The sequence below is a fragment of the Euprymna scolopes genome, chromosome 12 (assembly GCF_053919585.1).
Source record: "Euprymna scolopes isolate OS-2025 chromosome 12, ASM5391958v1, whole genome shotgun sequence".
NCBI lineage: Eukaryota > Metazoa > Mollusca > Cephalopoda > Sepiida > Sepiolidae > Euprymna > Euprymna scolopes.
Genome location: NC_136493.1, coordinates 68,864,241 through 68,883,649, shown reverse-complemented (window position 1 = coordinate 68,883,649; position 19,409 = coordinate 68,864,241).

The window sequence follows — 19,409 nt, the reverse complement described above, 5'->3', positions numbered from 1 at the left end:
AAAACAGTAAAATCTCCTAAAAATGTTAAATTTTGGTGCGTTACTTATGAAAAAACGGCTAATTAAACTGCAGAAGCACATGTTAAGCCACACAAGTTCTATAATTGAACCCTCCTCCCCAAAAAAGAACGAAAAGGATAAAAATGTTTGGTGCTTATGTTTTTGTAAATCGCTCATGAAAACTTTGTTTTGATCAATTAAAATGCGTTAAAAACTGCGTAAACCAAAAAAGAAAAGAAAAAATCCCCCAAAATGTACTATAATGTATTTTTTTAAAATTTTGTTTTAGACAACTTTTTCATATAATTTTAAATTGTCCACCAATGCAAAAAAAAAAAAAAAATTTTGAAAATTTTATGTTCTGAAAAAAAAAAAAAATGTCTTTCCGACATTACCCCCCTCCTCCCCACTTGGAGTGTTTTTCTTTTCTTCTTGTTTTATTTCTTTTTCATATAATTTTAAATTGTTGCAGAAGATTCGTACGCCATGTGAAAAGGAAGGTTGCTAAGTGAAGGCACATTTAACAGCTGTCGTTTATGCTACTGCAATTTTGAGTGGTAATCAATGATCCTTTTGCTGGGCAGCCATTTTTAAAATTCTAACTCAAAGAGGAGACACCAAGTTTGTTTTTAATCAAAAACACACTTTAAAAGAAGTTTCTACACAAATAAATGTATTCAGGAATGTAGAAGATAGCATTTATTTGTTGAGTATTTGTTTTTCATTTTTTTCTTTTCTGTTAATCACAGTAATAAATGTCCCAATCCCATTCTCCTTTTTTAAATGTAGACATAATTTCCTTTTTAATTAAGAAAATCTTCAGAACGCTTTCTCTTTATGTATTTTATCCAAGATTTTGATAAACTCATCGGAGATTTGCATTTATATTTTTCACTTTCATCCAAAGAAGTGCCATAAAACTCAGAAGAAACCATTGATAGACACCACCCATGTACAGCTGGCGCCAACGAAATTTAAAAACCCCATCCAGAGCATTTAAAACCTTTTAATAGCAAGTGAATTCCATAGGATGGGGGCATATAGATCTTTAACGAATAGATAGGAGACTAAACCAGACCTATTATTCCTAAACAAAACTAGCATGGAATATGTGCCTATACTAAAGATGGCTTTCCATGTGGTAGGGACATCTCCAGAGAACATCATAACTTACCCTATATGTGCTTCCAGATTGCACTAGCTCACACTACTGCATTAATATTTACTCTCTATCGCCCCCACAACAGCGGAGTTACTATCTTTAAAAGCATATCTGAGAAAATTGACCACGTCCTATCTGCTTATCCTTCAGCTAACGTTCATGTATGTGGAGACTTCAATGTTTACAATGTGGAATGGTTAACTCACTCAAAATAAAACGATGACAAGGGGAGGTTCTGCCACGATTTCTCCATTGCTTATGACCTCACTCAGATTGTTCATGAACCCACCCGTGTGCCCGATACTGATGCCCAGTAATGCAAGTCTCTTAGACCTTTTTCTCACAACTTGCCCTGAACTATGTTCAGTTTCTGTTCTGTCTCCACTTGGATCTTCCGACCACTCTGTTGTATCAATTAAGATAAAAATGAAATGTAATAAGTCCTCAGACGTACCTCTCGATCGTAAAGTATATACACACTCTATGGCTGACTGGGATAGTTTCCGTGCATTTATATCAAATCTACCTCTGCGTTCCATGTTTAAAAAGGATGTGTCCTCTCTAGTATCAGACCTGATGGAATGGTTAAATGTAAGTATAGAGCGTTTCATACCCTCGAAAAAGTTCCAACAAAACCTAACAGCCAACTGTGATTCTCTCCAGAATGTGCTGCTGCCATTGCACACAGAAATCATTTTTTCCATTGCTTCCAACATAATAGATGTACTGAGACTAAATCTGCTTTCAGGACTGCCAGCAACCACTGTAAAAAAGTAATAAAGAATGCAAGAGAATTATATGCACAGCGGCTTGGTTCCCACCAGTTTTGACCAATGGCAAACAGAATCCTGAACAACTAATCTCATTAGCATCAGACAAAGGCAAACTTGCCAAGAACTTTGCAGCTAATTCTACCCTTTGCAACCAAGGCTGCCAACTCCTAATATTTCCTCCTGTATCAGAAAACATGCTATGTGATACACAAATATCTATATGTGATGTTGCCTTGATTCCAGTAAAGCAACCGGCACTGATGGTATTCCAATTACCAACTTACAAAATTTACAAAACTGTTTAAACGTTGTCTTAAGGAGAATTGCTTCCCATCACCCTGGCAAATCTCATCAGTATGCCCTGTATTTAAGAATTCAGGTGATCGCTCACCTCCCTCTCAGTACAGGCCAATAAGTTTCCTGTGTGTCATGAGTAAGTTGCTGGAATCTGTGTTAAATACAGAAGTAATCAACCATCTCAGCAAAAACAACCTTCTAAGTGACACACAATATGGTTTCCGTTCTGCTAGATGTACAGCAAATGTGCTTACAGTTATATCGCATAGGATTAGTGAATCTCTCGACGAAGGCAACCTTTCTAGGGCAATTGCTCTTGACATATCAAACGCCTTTGATAGGGTGTGGCATAAAGGTTTACTTCACAAGATCTCTAGCTATGGTATAGCTGGAAATGTCTTCTCAATTATTAAATCATTTCTTTCTGGTAGATTCATAAGAGTAGTAGTTGATGGGCAGAAATCAGAGTCCCACAGTATTAATGCTGGAGTCCCTGAGGGGTCCATCCTGGGCCCAACTCTCTTCCTGATCTACATTAATGATCTTCCAAATCACATCCTTACATCATTCGTAGACATTTATGCTGATGACACCACCATCTCTGGTAGCACATCTAAGACTGTAAACGACCAAGTTCTCTCCGATTCTCTCTCCTCTGATCTTGAGCATGTGGCACAATGGGGAAAGAAGTGGCTGGTTGCTTTTAATGCATCCAAAACCAAGCTTCTATCTTTACATCATCAACGCTCTGATACCCACCTGGCATCAATTGAAATGAATGGCTCTTGTCTTGGGTAGACTCCATGTTTTGACAAGCTTCTGGGCTTGACCTTTACTCCTGATCTGAAATGGAACACCAAGGCTACTGGAAAAATGGTGGGATTCCTCTATCGATCCAGTACATATCCCACTGCTGATGCAATTCTTTATCTATATAAGAGCCAGATACGTCCAAAGATAGAGTACTGTTGCCACATCTGGGTAGGAGCTGCTAGAAAGGACTTGTCTTGCCTTGATAGAGTTCAAAATAAACTTCGTAGCTTCGTAGGGGATGTCTTTTTCTCTTCCCTGCAACCTCTTTCTCACAGAAGAGATGTTGCAAGCTTGTCTTTGCTTTATCGTTATGGTAAGTGCTCATGGTAAGTGTTTGACTGAGCTTCAATCTATGGTCCCCCCTCGCCAAACTTTCACAAGAAACACTCGCCTAGCTGAAAACACTATCAATAATTCCCTCCAGTCTTTATCTGTGCCTAAACCTAAACGTAGATTTCATGAACAAAGCTTCTTTCTTAGAAGTGCACACCTATGGAATTGTCTTCCGTTTCCTGCTTGTAATACGGTTGTCTTCAAGTCCAACGTAAACAATTTTTTGATGAGCCGTTTCACTTAAGTTAACAAATTTACCTAATTTCCATTGACTACTGTACACACTTTAACTCTTATCCTCGAGTGGCCTCTGGACTGTGATAAGTAATGATGCCTATGTAAAAAAAAAAAAAAAAAAGATGTGGAAAGTTTACAAAGGGAATAGGTAAGTTATCTCTGGATAAATGACCAATAAATGAAATAAATTAAACTCTGTGAATCAATGTTAAATCTGTAAATGAGTTTTATAACTCATTCTCTGGCCCTTCTCAGTCTTATGTTGTAAATGAACAACTTCTAATAAAAAAAACAATTTGTGTTTTTTCCATTTTTTTATTCTCAAAAAAAAAAAAAAAATTAAAAGGATCGGTTTGGAATCAGAAATTAGACTATAATTCTTCCGATTCTGATACTGATTCCGATATCCCAAAAAGTTCTGATTTTTCTGATTCCGATTCTGATTAATCGTCCCAACACTAGTAGGAAGTTAAAATATAGTGTTTTCTCTTTTTTGGAGATTTTTTTGTTTCAAATTAACGATTTTTGAAAATTTTAGACAGCAAAATTAAAAATCTAGCGATTTTCTGGAGATTTCTTTTCCTTGATCTAAGAGGTTTTTAAAATCTTAGTAGGCAACACTGGCAGGCAATCAATTAGAGACTCACTACCGTTCCATATAGATAGACTTTTTGCATTCCTAGTTATTTCTTTCTTTTACACCCATGAGCCAGTGATACTTCTCTGGTACCAAAAATGAAAACAAATATTTAGAACACTTGGAGATTTATTATATGTTTTTTTTTTTTTAAAAAAAGAACAAAACAAAAAACGCTTTTTTTTTTTTTTTTTTTTGATAAGCACATAGTGACAAATAAAAAAAAATGGCAAACGGTGGAATGCCTATTTTCCTGTCATTTATTGTGCATGCTAATAAGAACACAGCCAGCATGGGAAAAATGGATTGACAAACTTGAGAATCTATTCGTTGCTTTAAACATTAATAGTGACAAAAAACAGAAAGCAATACTTCTACTTACGTGCCTTTTCTAGCCCCACTTCACAAACTTTGAAGAGCTCGTCTATTCACTGTCGTGATCAAACTCTAACTCTCAACTGATTTATTTTTTTTCAACCTAAGCTCTTTGTTTTTTTTTTTTTTTTCAGACATAATATTGTGTTTGTATGTGTTTTTCTTTTCAACACCAAATCTCTCTTTCACTTAGGACCCTGTTTTCTCCATTGTGCTTTATTTCAACCCAGGTTCGGTATTGTACGAGCCTTTTTCAAGCCTCACACAAAAACACACATTCACATTTCAAACTATGTCATATACATACGCGCACACAAACATACGCGCCCACGTCCACACACACGTACATTTATTCACGTTCGCGTACATACACTCACATTCACGTGTATAGACACACACGCTAATGCACACATATGTACTCACACACGTGCACACAAATGCACACATGGACGACGTCACTTCCGCTTTCTAAGGAAATATACACATGCGCAAATGACCACCGGAAACAAGTATAAAACAAAGAGACAATACATGCTTGTTCTTTTCTAGCCCTGCTTCCAGACTTTGGAGAGCTCGCCTCTTCACTATGGCGACCAAACTCAAACTCTTGACTGACTAAACTTCTTGTCTCTCTGACCTGTCAGTTCCGGTGATGTGGCCGATTAAAAGAAACGTCCCCTTAACGTGACCTCCTCTGTCATGTATATAACTGCTCAAGGTCGATTTAGTTATTTTTGTTTATATTTAAATTTCTGTAAACATCTTCAGCTGGGACCCATTTTTACATTCGAGACAAATTCTATTCTCGTTATTTTCTCCCAATATAAACTATTTTAAGAATAACACTGGATAGATAGATAAATATATCGATAATAACTTATTTAACTTTTAACCCTGCTATTATCTAACACATATATAAACTCTTTTCTCTTCAAACAGAACTTTATAACTTTTTTACTTTTTCTATACTTATGGAGTCATTCTATTACTAACACTGTTCTCTTTTCCATTCGTCCTTTAAAAACGTGTTAACAAAGATGACCAATAAAATTGTTTAAATGCTTATAGAAATGTATGTTTGTATGCCTATAAAATAATTAACAGTCGACCACGTAGCAATGAACAATAAAACCTCTTTTAAAACAAAACAATGAAAGATTTATTTTGGCGATCAAAAATTGGATTGTGTCCAGATAAGAAAAAGAAATAGAAAATTCTTGAAGTTTGTAGGTCAGGCAGCAGTTCTTTTGGTGAGTAGATCGGTCAGCAATTGTCTTCAGTAAAGGTTATCTTAGCTGGAGTGTCCAGTGGACAGACTGGGACAGGAAAGAGAGAAAAGGGAGGGGTCTGTCTTCGCTGCTTGCCAGGTTCTCACCGCTGGTTGACTGTGCTACCCAAAGAGGTTAAAGAAGTTCCTTAAGGAACAAAAGGAATTAATGCGCTCTGCCAGGTGATTGGTCAGTGTTGTGTTCGGAGAAATGGGATGTCAGAATTATTGGATATTCTCATGACAAGCAGACGAGCTCATTGTATTTTTAAACACAATTTATTCATTCAAGATTCATTCATCAGAAACATTAAATTAATTACAGACGATATTGCATGTTAAGCAATGTCCGCAGTGTTGCTTTTCTCTCTCTCCTCTTAAGAACTATTCAGTTTTTTTCAAATATTTATAAGGGGCGATAACTCTTCCTTTCTTTAGTTAGAGTTATTTTCATTTTTATTGCTATAACACCTCCCCTCTGAAATACAATGTTTATAGGATGTTTGATGTGGGTTTATTTGTAGAGTTGAGGTTGGTTTGCACCTTCATTGCATACTTTGAGTTGGATCTTTCTTCTCAGACGTGCTTTGTTTACTGCATGTTGCTTGAACACTTTGAAGTAATTTAAATGTGTTCAGTAAAATATTTAATGGAATAATTGTCTTATTTGATTGTCTCTTTGGAAGATATGAGTGACGAAGTTGATTTGCATGTCTGACCCAAATAAATGATTGTACATCTACATCATAGATTACATTACCAGAACGATGTACTTTGTGACCTTGTGTCCATTTTTCTTTACCATCGCGGTAGGGATTTAGGCTCAGAAAAGATCGTAGTGTTACAACATCCTTTGGAGCTGCTGTGTGTTTTATTGCCTGATATTGTTCGGATCTGGTTTAGATCATTTTTGTCAAATATGAATCCAAGATATTTTTTTTATTCCATTTTCACTCCAAACAAGGCACAATGCCACTTTGATTTAGGGGCTACTATCGGGGCCATAAGTTGCAGGGATCCTATGTAGGGAGTTGAGCAGCAAAATGTTTGTTCACATTACTTGTGCATGTCAACACAGTTGGAAAAGCAGGAACTCAGAAGGGCGTTCCAAAGTTTAGCAATTCTGGGGAAGAAACTATTTGAGTAGAAGGCTTTCTTACATTTAGGGTTCTCTACTGTGTAGAGGTGGGATTTTGCTGCTGGTTGGGTTTGTCAGAGTTATTTACGTCGAGGGGGTACAAGGGCTTGTATTTCATCGGAGCATCCACCATTAAAATACTTGTAGAACAGGCAGAGGGATGCAACATTTCGTCAATGGGGCAAAGGCTGAAGTCTAGATAATAGTTCAGGACCTATCAGGTTGGTGACTCTCTTTTGAGCGAGAGACTAGTAGTAGATGCACCAAACCAAATGTAGCAACAATACTCCTTACATGGGCGAATGGTGGCCTTGTGGAGGTACCAGATACTTTCAGGCATAAGTAACTTTCTAGCATGGAAGAGAGCCCACTTTCCCTAGCAATGCTCTCAATGTATCTGTTCCAACTCATATTACCTGTGAACGTTAAGCCGAGGAGTTTGAAAGAAGTACTTTCAGGTAATGTATCTTTAGTCATAGCTATTGATGGTTGAGAAGGTTTCTTGTAATTGTTGAAGGAAACAGTCTTGGCAGCATTGAATGTGACCATCCATTTTTGTCCCCCATTTAACCACAGATTTGAGGTCTTTAGTGTTTCTGCCATTTCCTTAGATATGTGTTCATTTGTTTCCCTCGTGCCTGTTATAGAGCATGGTGTCATCAGCATATATACCCATCTCAGAGACAGTTTTCTCAGGCAGGTCATTTATGAATATTAGGAATAATAAAGGTCCAAGGATAGACCCCTGAGGTACACCTGCATTTATATCATATTGTTTAGATGTATGACTGTGGAGTAGGGGAAGTCGAGGTAAGTTGAGCATAGGGGTAAGTTGAGCCACCCCCTTTTAACCACAATTGACTAAGCCAATCCAAGTTTGTATGCAATCTATAAACAACTGATCACGTGACTTTAACCTCCACCATTTTGTTTTGCTGAACCAATATCGGAGGTTGATGCAGTAAAAGAAAATCATATTTCGTGCCAAAAAAGTAAAATAAAGCGTTACAGAGGTGAATGCATGTTTCTTGTGTGTAGTAATAGTTTGATTAGATATATGTGGTAGTTGTTTGTTCAATTACTTGCCTTCATACCTGTAAAAGATTTTTACATTCACCACACATGAGATGCATGCATTTGAACAGACAATCCAATGAGGTCAGACTGGGGTAAGTTGAGCCAATGCTAATGGGGTAAGTTGTGCCACTGGCTCAACTTGTCCCATATGTCTTTTTACACGTTTTCAAGAAACAGATGAATGTGCAACCACATCAGTAGGCCTGTTATAGAGTGAATTCAAAATGCATGTTGTATAAGTTACATGCTCTACTTGTATAAGAATTAGATCTATGGGTTACCTGGTAAATGTTTAAGATGTGTAAGCCGTGCTTGGATAGGAATTTGCATGCTGTACAGGCGCTTTGTTATTCTAATAATAATAATTATTTTTATTATTACTATTATCATTATTATTTTTAACATTATTATTATTATCATTGTAGAATCAAGAATGCACTTACCTCCTCTCTCCACCATTATGGACTAGCCTACAATTAGTCAGGCATGGTGGGTTATTCCATTTGGAGGCGCCTCATTGGCTAAACATGCCAGGAGAGGCAGGTGCCTCTCTACAAATGCCAGCTGTTCTGGTATTCATTGTTCAATGTTCCAGATTTATGCCAGGAACTCCACTGAATCAACTAGTTCACTCTAGTAATATTCTACATCATTATCGGATTTATTGTGTTAACTTCATTTTTCTTTTTTGTGTGTTTCACAGAAAAAAAGCCTACCAGACATGTGCCACTACGTGCGAAAGACAAATCGTGGACAAACTCCTACATACGTTATGGAATGGGCTGCTGCCGCTGTTACTGGAGGTCAGAGTGTGAGGAGTGCTGCAAAGGACTTTGACATGGATCGAATGACACTGAAGCGGTACATGGACAAACAAGACAGTCAACCAGCAGGGACTGCTTACACACCTGTTTCCTTATGGCAATTGGTTTTTAGTCCTGAAATGGAAAGAGATTTGGCTGACCACGTGAAACAATTGTCAGACATGTTTCATGGTTTGTCATTGAGAAGATGTCGCACACTGGCATATGAGTTTGCTAAAGAAAACTGTCTCAATCTGCCACCAAGTTGGGATCGTGAGAAAAAAGCAGGACATGATTGGTGGTTAGGCTTCGAGAAGCGCCGGAACCTGGCAATTAGAGTGACAGAAGCAACATCTTTTAGGCGTGCCACAGCCTTCAACCGCCCAGTTGTTGATAAATTTTTCAACAACTTGAGTCAGATAATGGACAATTACAAGTTCTCACCAAATGACATTTACAACGCTGATGAGACTGGGTGCACCACCGTTCAAAACCCTGGAGTCGTTGTCACAGAAAAAGGAAAGAAACAAGTTGGTTCAATCACCTCCGCTGAACGCGGGGAATTGGTAACGGTGGTGTACACTGTGAGTGCAATTGGATCAGTCGTGCCTCCTATGTTCATCCAGAGTCCACTACAGAGATCACTTCATCAGAGGTGGACCAACACAGTGCATAGGGAGGGCAATACGAAATGGCTGGATGAATGAAGAGGTGTTTGTGGAATATTTAAATCACATCATCAAGCACACCAGATGCTCACCAGGAAAGAAAATCCTCTTAATCCTCGACAACCATGACACACACATTTCTTTGAATGTTGTGAACACAGCAAGATTTCATGGCGTTGTCTTACTGACCATTCCACCACACACTTCCCATCGTCTCCAGCCGCTCAACCGGTCAGTGTATGGACCCTTCAAAACAGCGTACAACAGAGCCATGGATGGGTGGCTACGATCCAATCCAGGGAAAACAGTAACAATATATGAAATCCCAGCTCTAGTGAACCAAGCCCAGATGATTGCCATGACACCATTGAACATTGCTGCTGGATTCCAAGCCTTGGGCATTCATCCATTTAACCGGGACATCTTTAGTGAAATTGACTTTTCCCCTTCTCTTCCAACTGACCGTGAGCAAAATGTGGCTGCAGAAAGCCTTGAGGCAAATTCTACTGTGGAAGATGCAGGACCATCAGGTGAGGTTCCTGGAGCAGTCTTGCCCGTGCACAGTGATGATGTCCGACCACAAAAAGAGCAAGAAGATGATCTTATGCAACCATCCGCATCTGGGTCTTGTGTTTCATCTAGCTCACATGATGTCATGCATCGTCCATACATTTCACCATCTGTAATTCAGCCATTTCCGAAAGCAGCACCAAGAAAGGCAAGAAGAGGTGGTCACAAAAAGGGCAGCTCAAAGATTTTGACTGACAGCCCTGAACGACAGAAGCTGATAGCCCTTTCTGAAAATAGAAAGAGGAGCCTATTAACAAAAACAAAGCAGTATTTGTTCAATGCTGGTGGGAAAAAGTCATGTCTCCTGAGATCTAAAACCCCATGTTCAAGTGACACTGATGATTCAGATTTTGAATTTGATGATGTGTCATCAGATAGTGATGGTGATATTGATCTGGATAGCCCAATAATCGAAGGTGACTTTGTGGTTGTCAAATGTGCTGGCAAATCACGAACTGTGAACTATATTGCCCGGGTTGACACTCTCAACGGGGAGGACTTTGAGTTTGAAGATGTTTTCCTTCAAAAAGTTGCTGGGAAGGTAGGAACGGACAAGCCTGTGTTTGTTCCAAACCCAAAGGACGAAGTGGGTTTCAATGCAGAAGATGTTGTTTACAAGCTGCCACAGCCAAATAGTGTTGGCAGTTCTGTCCGTTGTTCTAGCCAGCTCGTTTTCAGCTGTGACTTGTTACAGTGGCAACTTCATTAACTTACTTTCAGATATATGTTTCAAATTTTGTGCTGGTTCATTCGCTGTAATTAACATTTCTACTTCATTATTATAATTTGTTTTATAACCACAGCAACAATTTTGGCCTTGTTCTTTCTTTATTTGCAACATATTTTTGCGTGGCACAACTTACCCCTGTGTGGCACAACTTACCCCAGAGGTTGGATCAACTTGCCCCATGGTCGGGGCAAGTTGAGCCATTTGATATGCATTTTTGTAAAGCACAGGGTCGGTTTAGGTGTACTAGCAGAAAACTGCAACTTGTTTCAAAATGTTCCCAAATAAAAGAATTTTATAATAATACACTCATCTTTGCAAAATAATTAGTCGTTTGGGTTCTGAAGAGCCAAAATGGAAAATTGGCTCAACTTACCCCGACTTCCCCTACAATCTGAATTTTTCTCTTATTTAAGAAGGATTTAATTATGTTAAATATTCGTCCAGTGATACCATATGATCTGATTTTCCTGAGAAGACCATCGAGCCAAACTCTGTCAAAAGTCTTAAATATATCTAGAGCTCTACCCTCCCCTGCTTTGTCCAGTGAATGGTATATACGTTCAGAGATTACAGTTAGGATAACTGCTTTAGAACAGGCTTACCTAAATCCATATTGTTGGTCAGTCAGAAGTTTAGCATCTGTAAGGTGATGGACTAGAGGTTGGTTAATTATGGACTTAAATATTTTGGCGAAAAGCGGAAACATGCTGATGGGGCAATAATATAATGGATCAGTTCTTTGCCAGAATTCTTCTAAACTGGTACTACATAAGCAGTTTTCCAACAGTCAGGAAAGCAAGATTCGTTTAGGCATTTATTGTAAAGCTTGGGGAGAACTGGAGCAACCTTAGCAGAGCATTTTTTTAATAGCACAGCCGCGATGAGATCAGGTCCACATGCTTTTGAGGTATCTAGATTTCAGATCTTCTAGTGTGGCATCTGTTTGCAAATGAAAGTCAGGAAGGGAGTGGTTTGCTGGGCCCAATGTGGAGTTTAAAGAAATCGACTTCTCGGTTGCCATGCAAACAACCTCATGATTGTTGGATAGTGGGGGAATTGTCGATTACCCATTATTTACTACACTGTTGTAGATTTTCCAGAAATCACAGGTTCCTAATTTCTGTGCTTCAATGCGTTTTCTCGTGGTTCTAGTATATTCTCTCTTACTTCTAGCTCCTTTAAACTTTTGTCTGTTTGTACTGGACTTATGTCGGTTAAATCTGCAGTATGCATGCTGCCTTTGAGCAATGGCAGCTGCACAAGTAGAAGTAAATTATTGGGGAGAGTAGGATTTGCTATAGAATTTCTGCATGGGAACATTTTCAAGTAGGAACATGTTTCAATTGCCGTTTTGAACCATTTAGTGGTCTCTTTTGTGCACTGTTCAGCAGGAAGAGAAAAGATGTTTCCCATCGGGCATCTTTGATAAGATCCCTGATGGCTTCCAGTTAGCCTTCTTATAATACCTTGTCGTTTTGAGCAATGGCTCTTCAGTTTTGGATCGAGAATTTAGGGTGATTATCTGTGGGGAAAATAAAAATAGACATACAAACGGCCCACCTGTGAAGCGCCCATGTGTCTGCCTGTGTTGTGAAGGAACATAACTGGCTATACACCGGTTACAAACTGTATATATATATTGGACTGTTTGGCAGACAGCGGCAGACAGCGGCAGACAAGCAGTCGCAGTAAGACGGATAGTCTTACGTGTTGATTATCAGACTTTCTTCCCCATACTTGTTACTATGTACTTCTATTTACCTTAGGCGAGCAGCCTTACGTTTCTGTATGATAAATAAACCCCATTACACATACCACTCGGTGTAACTCACGTTTGTCTTTATTTCCTAAGTATTTAGGAATATAACAATGGCGACGAAAGGATGTTCTTTCTCTTAACAGAGATAAATTACCGTACCAAGGACTGTGTACAATGCAAGGATTTTTTGTTTTACGAAAAAAACAAACTACACAAGGATTTTTGACCACGTGCGTCAATGAATTTAAAAATTTTTCCTACCTAAAGTAGCGAAAAGTACGGATTTTTCTTCGTAAAGAACTCACAAGAAATTATAGAAACATGTTCAAGGTAAAGTGGAATTTATATTTATTTTGACAAGTAAAAAAAAAAAAAAAAAAAAATGGTCGCAAGTTGAATTCGAAACTACACTAAAGGATTACGAGTTTCGAAAGAAAGAATATAAATACAACGACTATTGTACCATTTTATGCCACGTGGGAACGGCAGCCATATATATTTTTTTTTGTTGGAAAATTAATTGTTTGTTATTGCCTTTATATAAATAATTGGAACTATTTGTCGTGGGAAGTAAGAAATATTTTGTGTATGAACTTACGTTGTTGGAAAAAAAAAAAAAAAAAAAAAAAAGAATTATTTTACAAAGCCTGTTGAATTACTATGGATGAACTTTGTTGAAACGTGTTGTGTCTGCATATTGCTACTAATTTACGATATACGTAAATTTACGATTTTTCTTTGGAATTATTGTGTAGAATTCGAAAAGACATTTTTGTACTAGAAGCTAACATGGAACAATTAGCAGAGTTAACTAAGGCTCTAGCCCTTAGCATCCAGGAACAGACAAAAATGACTCAACAATTTTTAGCGCAACAACAACAACAACAACAAATTCAACAACAACAGCTACAGCAACAGCTGCAACAACAACAAGAAAGAACACAAAAAACTTTAGAGGCACAACAAGAACAAACAAACATACTACAACGACAAATGTCGACACAGCAAAAGAATTTAGAAAAGCTAATTCTAACGTCGACCGGGAAGAAGACTAATTTTTCTGCCGAGGGTATTTCAAATTCACTAACGGAATTTCGTTACTCCCCGGATACTGGTGTTACTTTCCCTGCATACTACAGAAGATACGAAACAATTTTTACGAAAAGATGTTTAGACTGGACCGATGAGGAAAAAGTTACCCTGCTACTACAAAAACTGGGTACTGATGAAAACACCAAGTATGCAAATCTAATTCTACCAAAAAAACCGGAGGAGGTTTCGTTCGAGGAAACAATTAGTACCTTGTCGAAAATATTTGATAAAAGGGATAGCCTATTTCACTCTAGATACAAATGTTTGAACATTCAGAAGGCAGAAGCTGAAGACTATCTAGAATATGCTTGCACTGTGAACTGTTTATGCGAATCATTTAAATTGAATGAAATTTCCGCAGACCAATTTAAATGTTTAATCTTTGTACAAGGTCTCACAGCACCAAGGGACAAAGATATACGTTCACGGATCCTAACAATTATGGAGGCGGATCCTAACATAACATTGCAAAAAGTCACTGAAGAGTGTCAACGTCTGATTAACATAAAGAAAGACAACACTCGCATTGAAGAGAAAAATATTTTTAAGGTGCAGCAAGTAAAAAGGCAAGGGACCACAAGAAAGTCCAGGTTCCAAGAACACAGGATCCTTAAAGGATACAAAGACCCAAAGCTAAAGTGTAAATGTTGTGGTAGTTTAAGACACAACAATAAGACCTGCTGGTTTAGGAACAAAATATGTTATGAATGTGGTCTCAGAGGTCACAAGGGAACATACTGTGCCCAGAAGAAAAGACAAGGGACCGATAATGTAAATACGCTTCGCATGAATAAAGAAAAAAGCTGCGAAAGACGGAAATATGTTGATGTTCGGATAAATGGACATCTGGTTACATTGCTTCTGGATAGCGGTGCAGATATTAGTATTATAAATGAAGATATATGGAAAAGGATAGGTCGACCTGAATTAACGAAAACCAGAAAGACGGCGAGAAGTGTGTGCGGCAAAAGATTAGAGTTCAAGGGAGAATTAAAATGCAAAGTGACATTCGCTAACCAGACTCATAAATCCAAAGTGTACGTCGTACCAGGAAAGAATACATGCCTGTTTGGGGTAGATTGGATTGTCCTGTTTAATTTATGGGAGAAACCCATAAATTCGTTTTGTAACGTTTTAACTGCAGAAAAAGCAAACCAAAGGGAAGACTTCCTGAAGGATTTGAAAACTGAATTTCCCAATGTTTTTGCCGAAGGACTAGGACTCTGTATTAAGACAGAGGCAAAATTTGAATTAAAGAAAAATGCCACTCCAGTATTCAAACCTAAAAGGAATGTGCCTTTTTCAGCGATGGACGCAATCGAAAAAGAGTTGGATAGACTTCAACAACTGGAAGTCATTGAAAAAGTTAACCACACAGATTGGGCAAGTCCAACCGTGTATGTAAAGAAAAAAAATAACAGAATAAGGGTCTGTGGAGATTTTTCAACGGGTTTAAATGACTGTCTATTGGACCATAATTATCCCCTTCCGTCCGCAGAAGATCTGTTCTCTAAGCTTAACGGAGGAAAAATTTTTTCTAAGATAGACCTCTCAGATGCTTACTTGCAAATTAAGATCAGCGATGAATGCTCCAAATACTTAGGCATAAATACTCATAAGGGCATTTTTAAGCTAAAGAGGCTTCCTTTTGGATTAAAGGTTGCTCCTGCTATTTTCCAGCAAATTATGGACACAATGCTGGCAGGGTTGGAATTTTCAATGGCCTACCTTGACGATATCCTAATTAAAAGTGAAAATTTGCAAGATCATAAGAAGCATGTAAAAGAAGTATTCAAAAGAATACAGGAATTTGGTTTTAAATTGAGCCCAGAAAAATGCGATTTTTTTATGAAAAAAATTAAATATCTAGGTCAAATAATCGACAAAGAGGGTCGAAGACCGGATCCACAAAGGACTGAAGCAATTGAAAAGATGCCTGCTCCAGATTCAGTGACAAAATTAAAATCGTTTTTGGGATTAGTTCAATATTATGCAATTTACATCCCTAACATACATAATTTAAGAGCTCCTCTTAACGAGTTACTGAAAAAGGGTGTTAAATGGAACTGGAATAAGGAATGTGAATCTGCTTTCCAAAATATCAAAAGATGTCTACTGTCAGACTTAGCATTGGCACATTTCAATCCAGAAAAGGAACTAATACTAGCAACGGACGCCAGTGATTACGGTGTTGGCGCTGTATTACTTCACAAGTATGAGGATGGTAGGACAAAAGCTATCGCCCATGCTTCAAGAACGTTGGTTGCAGCGGAGAAAAATTACAGCCAAATTGAAAAAGAGGCGCTGTCGATAATATTTGGAATTACAAAGTACAATCGATTTCTCCATGGACGATCTTTTATTTTGCAAACCGACCATAAACCCCTACTTACCATATTTGGATCAAAGAAAGGCATTCCCACACATACTGCGAATCGATTACAGCGATGGGCTGTAACCCTCTTAAACTATCAGTTTAAGATGGAACATGTATCCTCAAAAAAAGTTAGGACACGCAGATGCATTATCACGGTTGATCCCTAAAAGAAGCGAAAGTTTCGAAGAAACGGTAATTGCTGCGCTTAAAGACGAAAGTGAATGTACAAGTTCAATGTGTAATATGATACGTGAACTTCCGGTAACTTTCGAAAAAATAAAAAAAGAGGCAGTAAATGACATTTTCATTAAGAAAATGAAAAATCAATTGGGATGGATAAAAAAAAATAAAAAGGTAGATCAAACAACGCCTTTTTCCATCTGTGAAGATGTGCTCATGTATGGTGAGAGGATCGTAATTCCACTAACGTTACAGAGGAAAATTCTGAAGGAATTTCATACAGGTCATCCGGGCATTTCGAGAATGAAATCCCTTATGAGAGGATATGTGTACTGGCCTGGTATGGACAAGGAAGTTGAAAAATGTGTCAAGACATGCAGAAGATGTCAATTAGCAGCTCGAGATCCTCCAGTAAAAACGACGCCATGGCCAAAGACGGACCTACCCTGGTCACGTCTGCATATTGATTATGCGGGACCTATAAATGGTTATTTTTACTTGATTATTGTAGATTCTTTTTCAAAATGGCCAGAAATAGTTAAGTTTAGACATCCAACAGCAAAAAACACTGTGAGTGCGCTTAATGAAATTTTTAGCCGTTTTGGAGTGCCAAAAACCTTAGTGAGCGATAATGGAACAGCATTTACTGCTCATGAATTCAAAGAATTCTGTGACTCACTAAATATTCTACATATGACAACACCTGTGTACCATCCACGATCGAATGGGTTGGCCGAAAAATTTGTAGATACGTTTAAAAGGGCACTTAAGAAAAATCTTACTACGGACACAGACGAACAATGTATTCAAACATTTTTAGCAATTTACAGGGTGACACCAAATCCTAATAATAATGTCAATTCTTCCCCGGCTGAGCTAATGTTTGCAAGAAAGATAAGATCTGTCTTCGATAGGCTGCTACCAGAGAAAAAGAAAGTTTTCAAAAAAGAAAACCTTAATACCAAGTGCTTCTCCCCAGGTGAAAATGTATATTTCAAAAATTTTCAAAATGGACGAAATCAGTGGGTTGAAGGTATTATCAAAAAAAGGATTGGGAGCATGGTCTATACCATCCAAGGATTAAGTTTTGTCTGCAAAAGACACAGAAATCAAATACGTCCCAGACTGTCTCCAAATGTGGAAGAGACACCAATGGAAACATTGTGCGATATTTTTGATATACCAAAACCAGCGTGTGTACCGCAAACAATGAATATTTCGCCTGAACCGACCATACGGGCTGGACAGAAACCTTTACCCCGGGTAACGCTGACCAGAAGGAAAAGCGCAAGAAAGAGAAAAGTTACCAGGAGATTAAGCCCTGACCCTAAAAGGAAGAGGTATTTAAGCTAAAATCAGGAAGATTTCAGCTTCAGGGGGAGGTGTTGTGAAGGAACATAACTGGCTATACACCGGTTACAAACTGTATATATATATTGGACTGTTTGGCAGACAGCGGCAGACAGCGGCAGACAAGCAGTCGCAGTAAGACGGATAGTCTTACGTGTTGATTATCAGACTTTCTTCCCCATACTTGTTACTATGTACTTCTATTTACCTTAGGCGAGCAGCCTTACGTTTCTGTATGATAAATAAACCCCATTACACATACCACTCGGTGTAACTCACGTTTGTCTTTATTTCCTAAGTATTTAGGAATATAACAGCCTGTCATGCGCATTGGACAGGAAAAAGAGAAACCAAGATGTTGTCTGCGATATTTAACAGAAACGATCTCATATGATCTCTCGAGATTCACGTTGACGAATGTAATATAAAGCAGGTCGCTTGGAGGAGTTGGGCAGTTCTTTCGCCGTACAGACGGTTACTCAGTGAAGGAGGTTCCAGTCCTACATTATCACAGCATGATCAGTATTCCCAGTGGGCTATGGGTATTCATTACACAATAGTATCAAGAGAGAGTACTGTATCTATGCTGTCAGAGACTTTGTTTATTATGGTACAGTTCTGCGTCGAGGGAGAGCAGTAGAGAAAATAAAAGTAGCTAATGTTATTTTGCATGTTAAGTCAAAAGCACATAAAGGCCTGGTCGTCTGATTCTAGTTTTGTTTCTCTAGTAAAGGGGAAGATGTTTCGAATGTAGACTCCAAGATATTTCACAGAAGTCTGGAAGAATTTTCATTTTTCTGGTCTTAAGTGAAATTCATATTATTTACTTCAATCCAGCACTGAAGTAAGACGATGCAGAAGTTCCTCTTGAATGTTCCTGTAATGATAATATCATCAATGTAGGCAGAAACTTCTGGCAATCCTGTGAGCATTGTATCCATAGTTTGTTGGAATATTGCTGGAGCTGATCTGGCCACAAATGGAAGGCGGTTAAACTGAAGTAATCTCTTGTGGGTGTCAATAGTGAAAAGATTTTTGGAATCTTCATCAACTTCTATTTGTAGATATGCATCTGTGAGGTCCAATTTTACAAAACAAATTCCACTGTTGAGTTTGGAGAACAGATCTTCCGGTATGTGTAGTGGATACTGATGTGTCTCCAGTCTATCATTTAGCCTTCTTTACAATGACCACAGTTGCTACTCATGATGAGTAATTTATAAGTTGGATTAGTCTTTGTTGTAGGCGATCCAATTCTTTTTCTACTGTAGCTAAATCTATGTATGCTACTGGATGCTTCGTCTGAAGTTCTACTTTGCATCTGTCTTCAGTTTTAAAGTCTCTTTAACTTTAAAATGACATTCAAGACCTTCTTGAAAAACATTGCTGAACTTTGCTTTAAGTATGTTCTTAAAATGTGTTTCAGCATCTGCTGCAGCATTAATATTGAAAGAATTGAAAATTAAGTTTAGGAGAACATTGAAAAGATCAAGTTCTATAAAATCCAAACAAAGAAGGTTAAGTGTTGATTCATCAGAAACATAGCAGACACCTGATTTTTTTCTTTGCATATTAACTCACCAGTTAGTTATATCTTGTTTCCTGATGCACCACAAGCAACATGAGTTGTCTTCTTAAGAATTGGTTTTCTGGACAACTCCCATGTTGGATGTGATATCAAAAGTGATATCAAAAGTGATATCTGAAGCGCTATCACTGGCTTGTTACTTATCCCAACAAGTACACATTTTCTCTAAGCTTCAAAATTTAC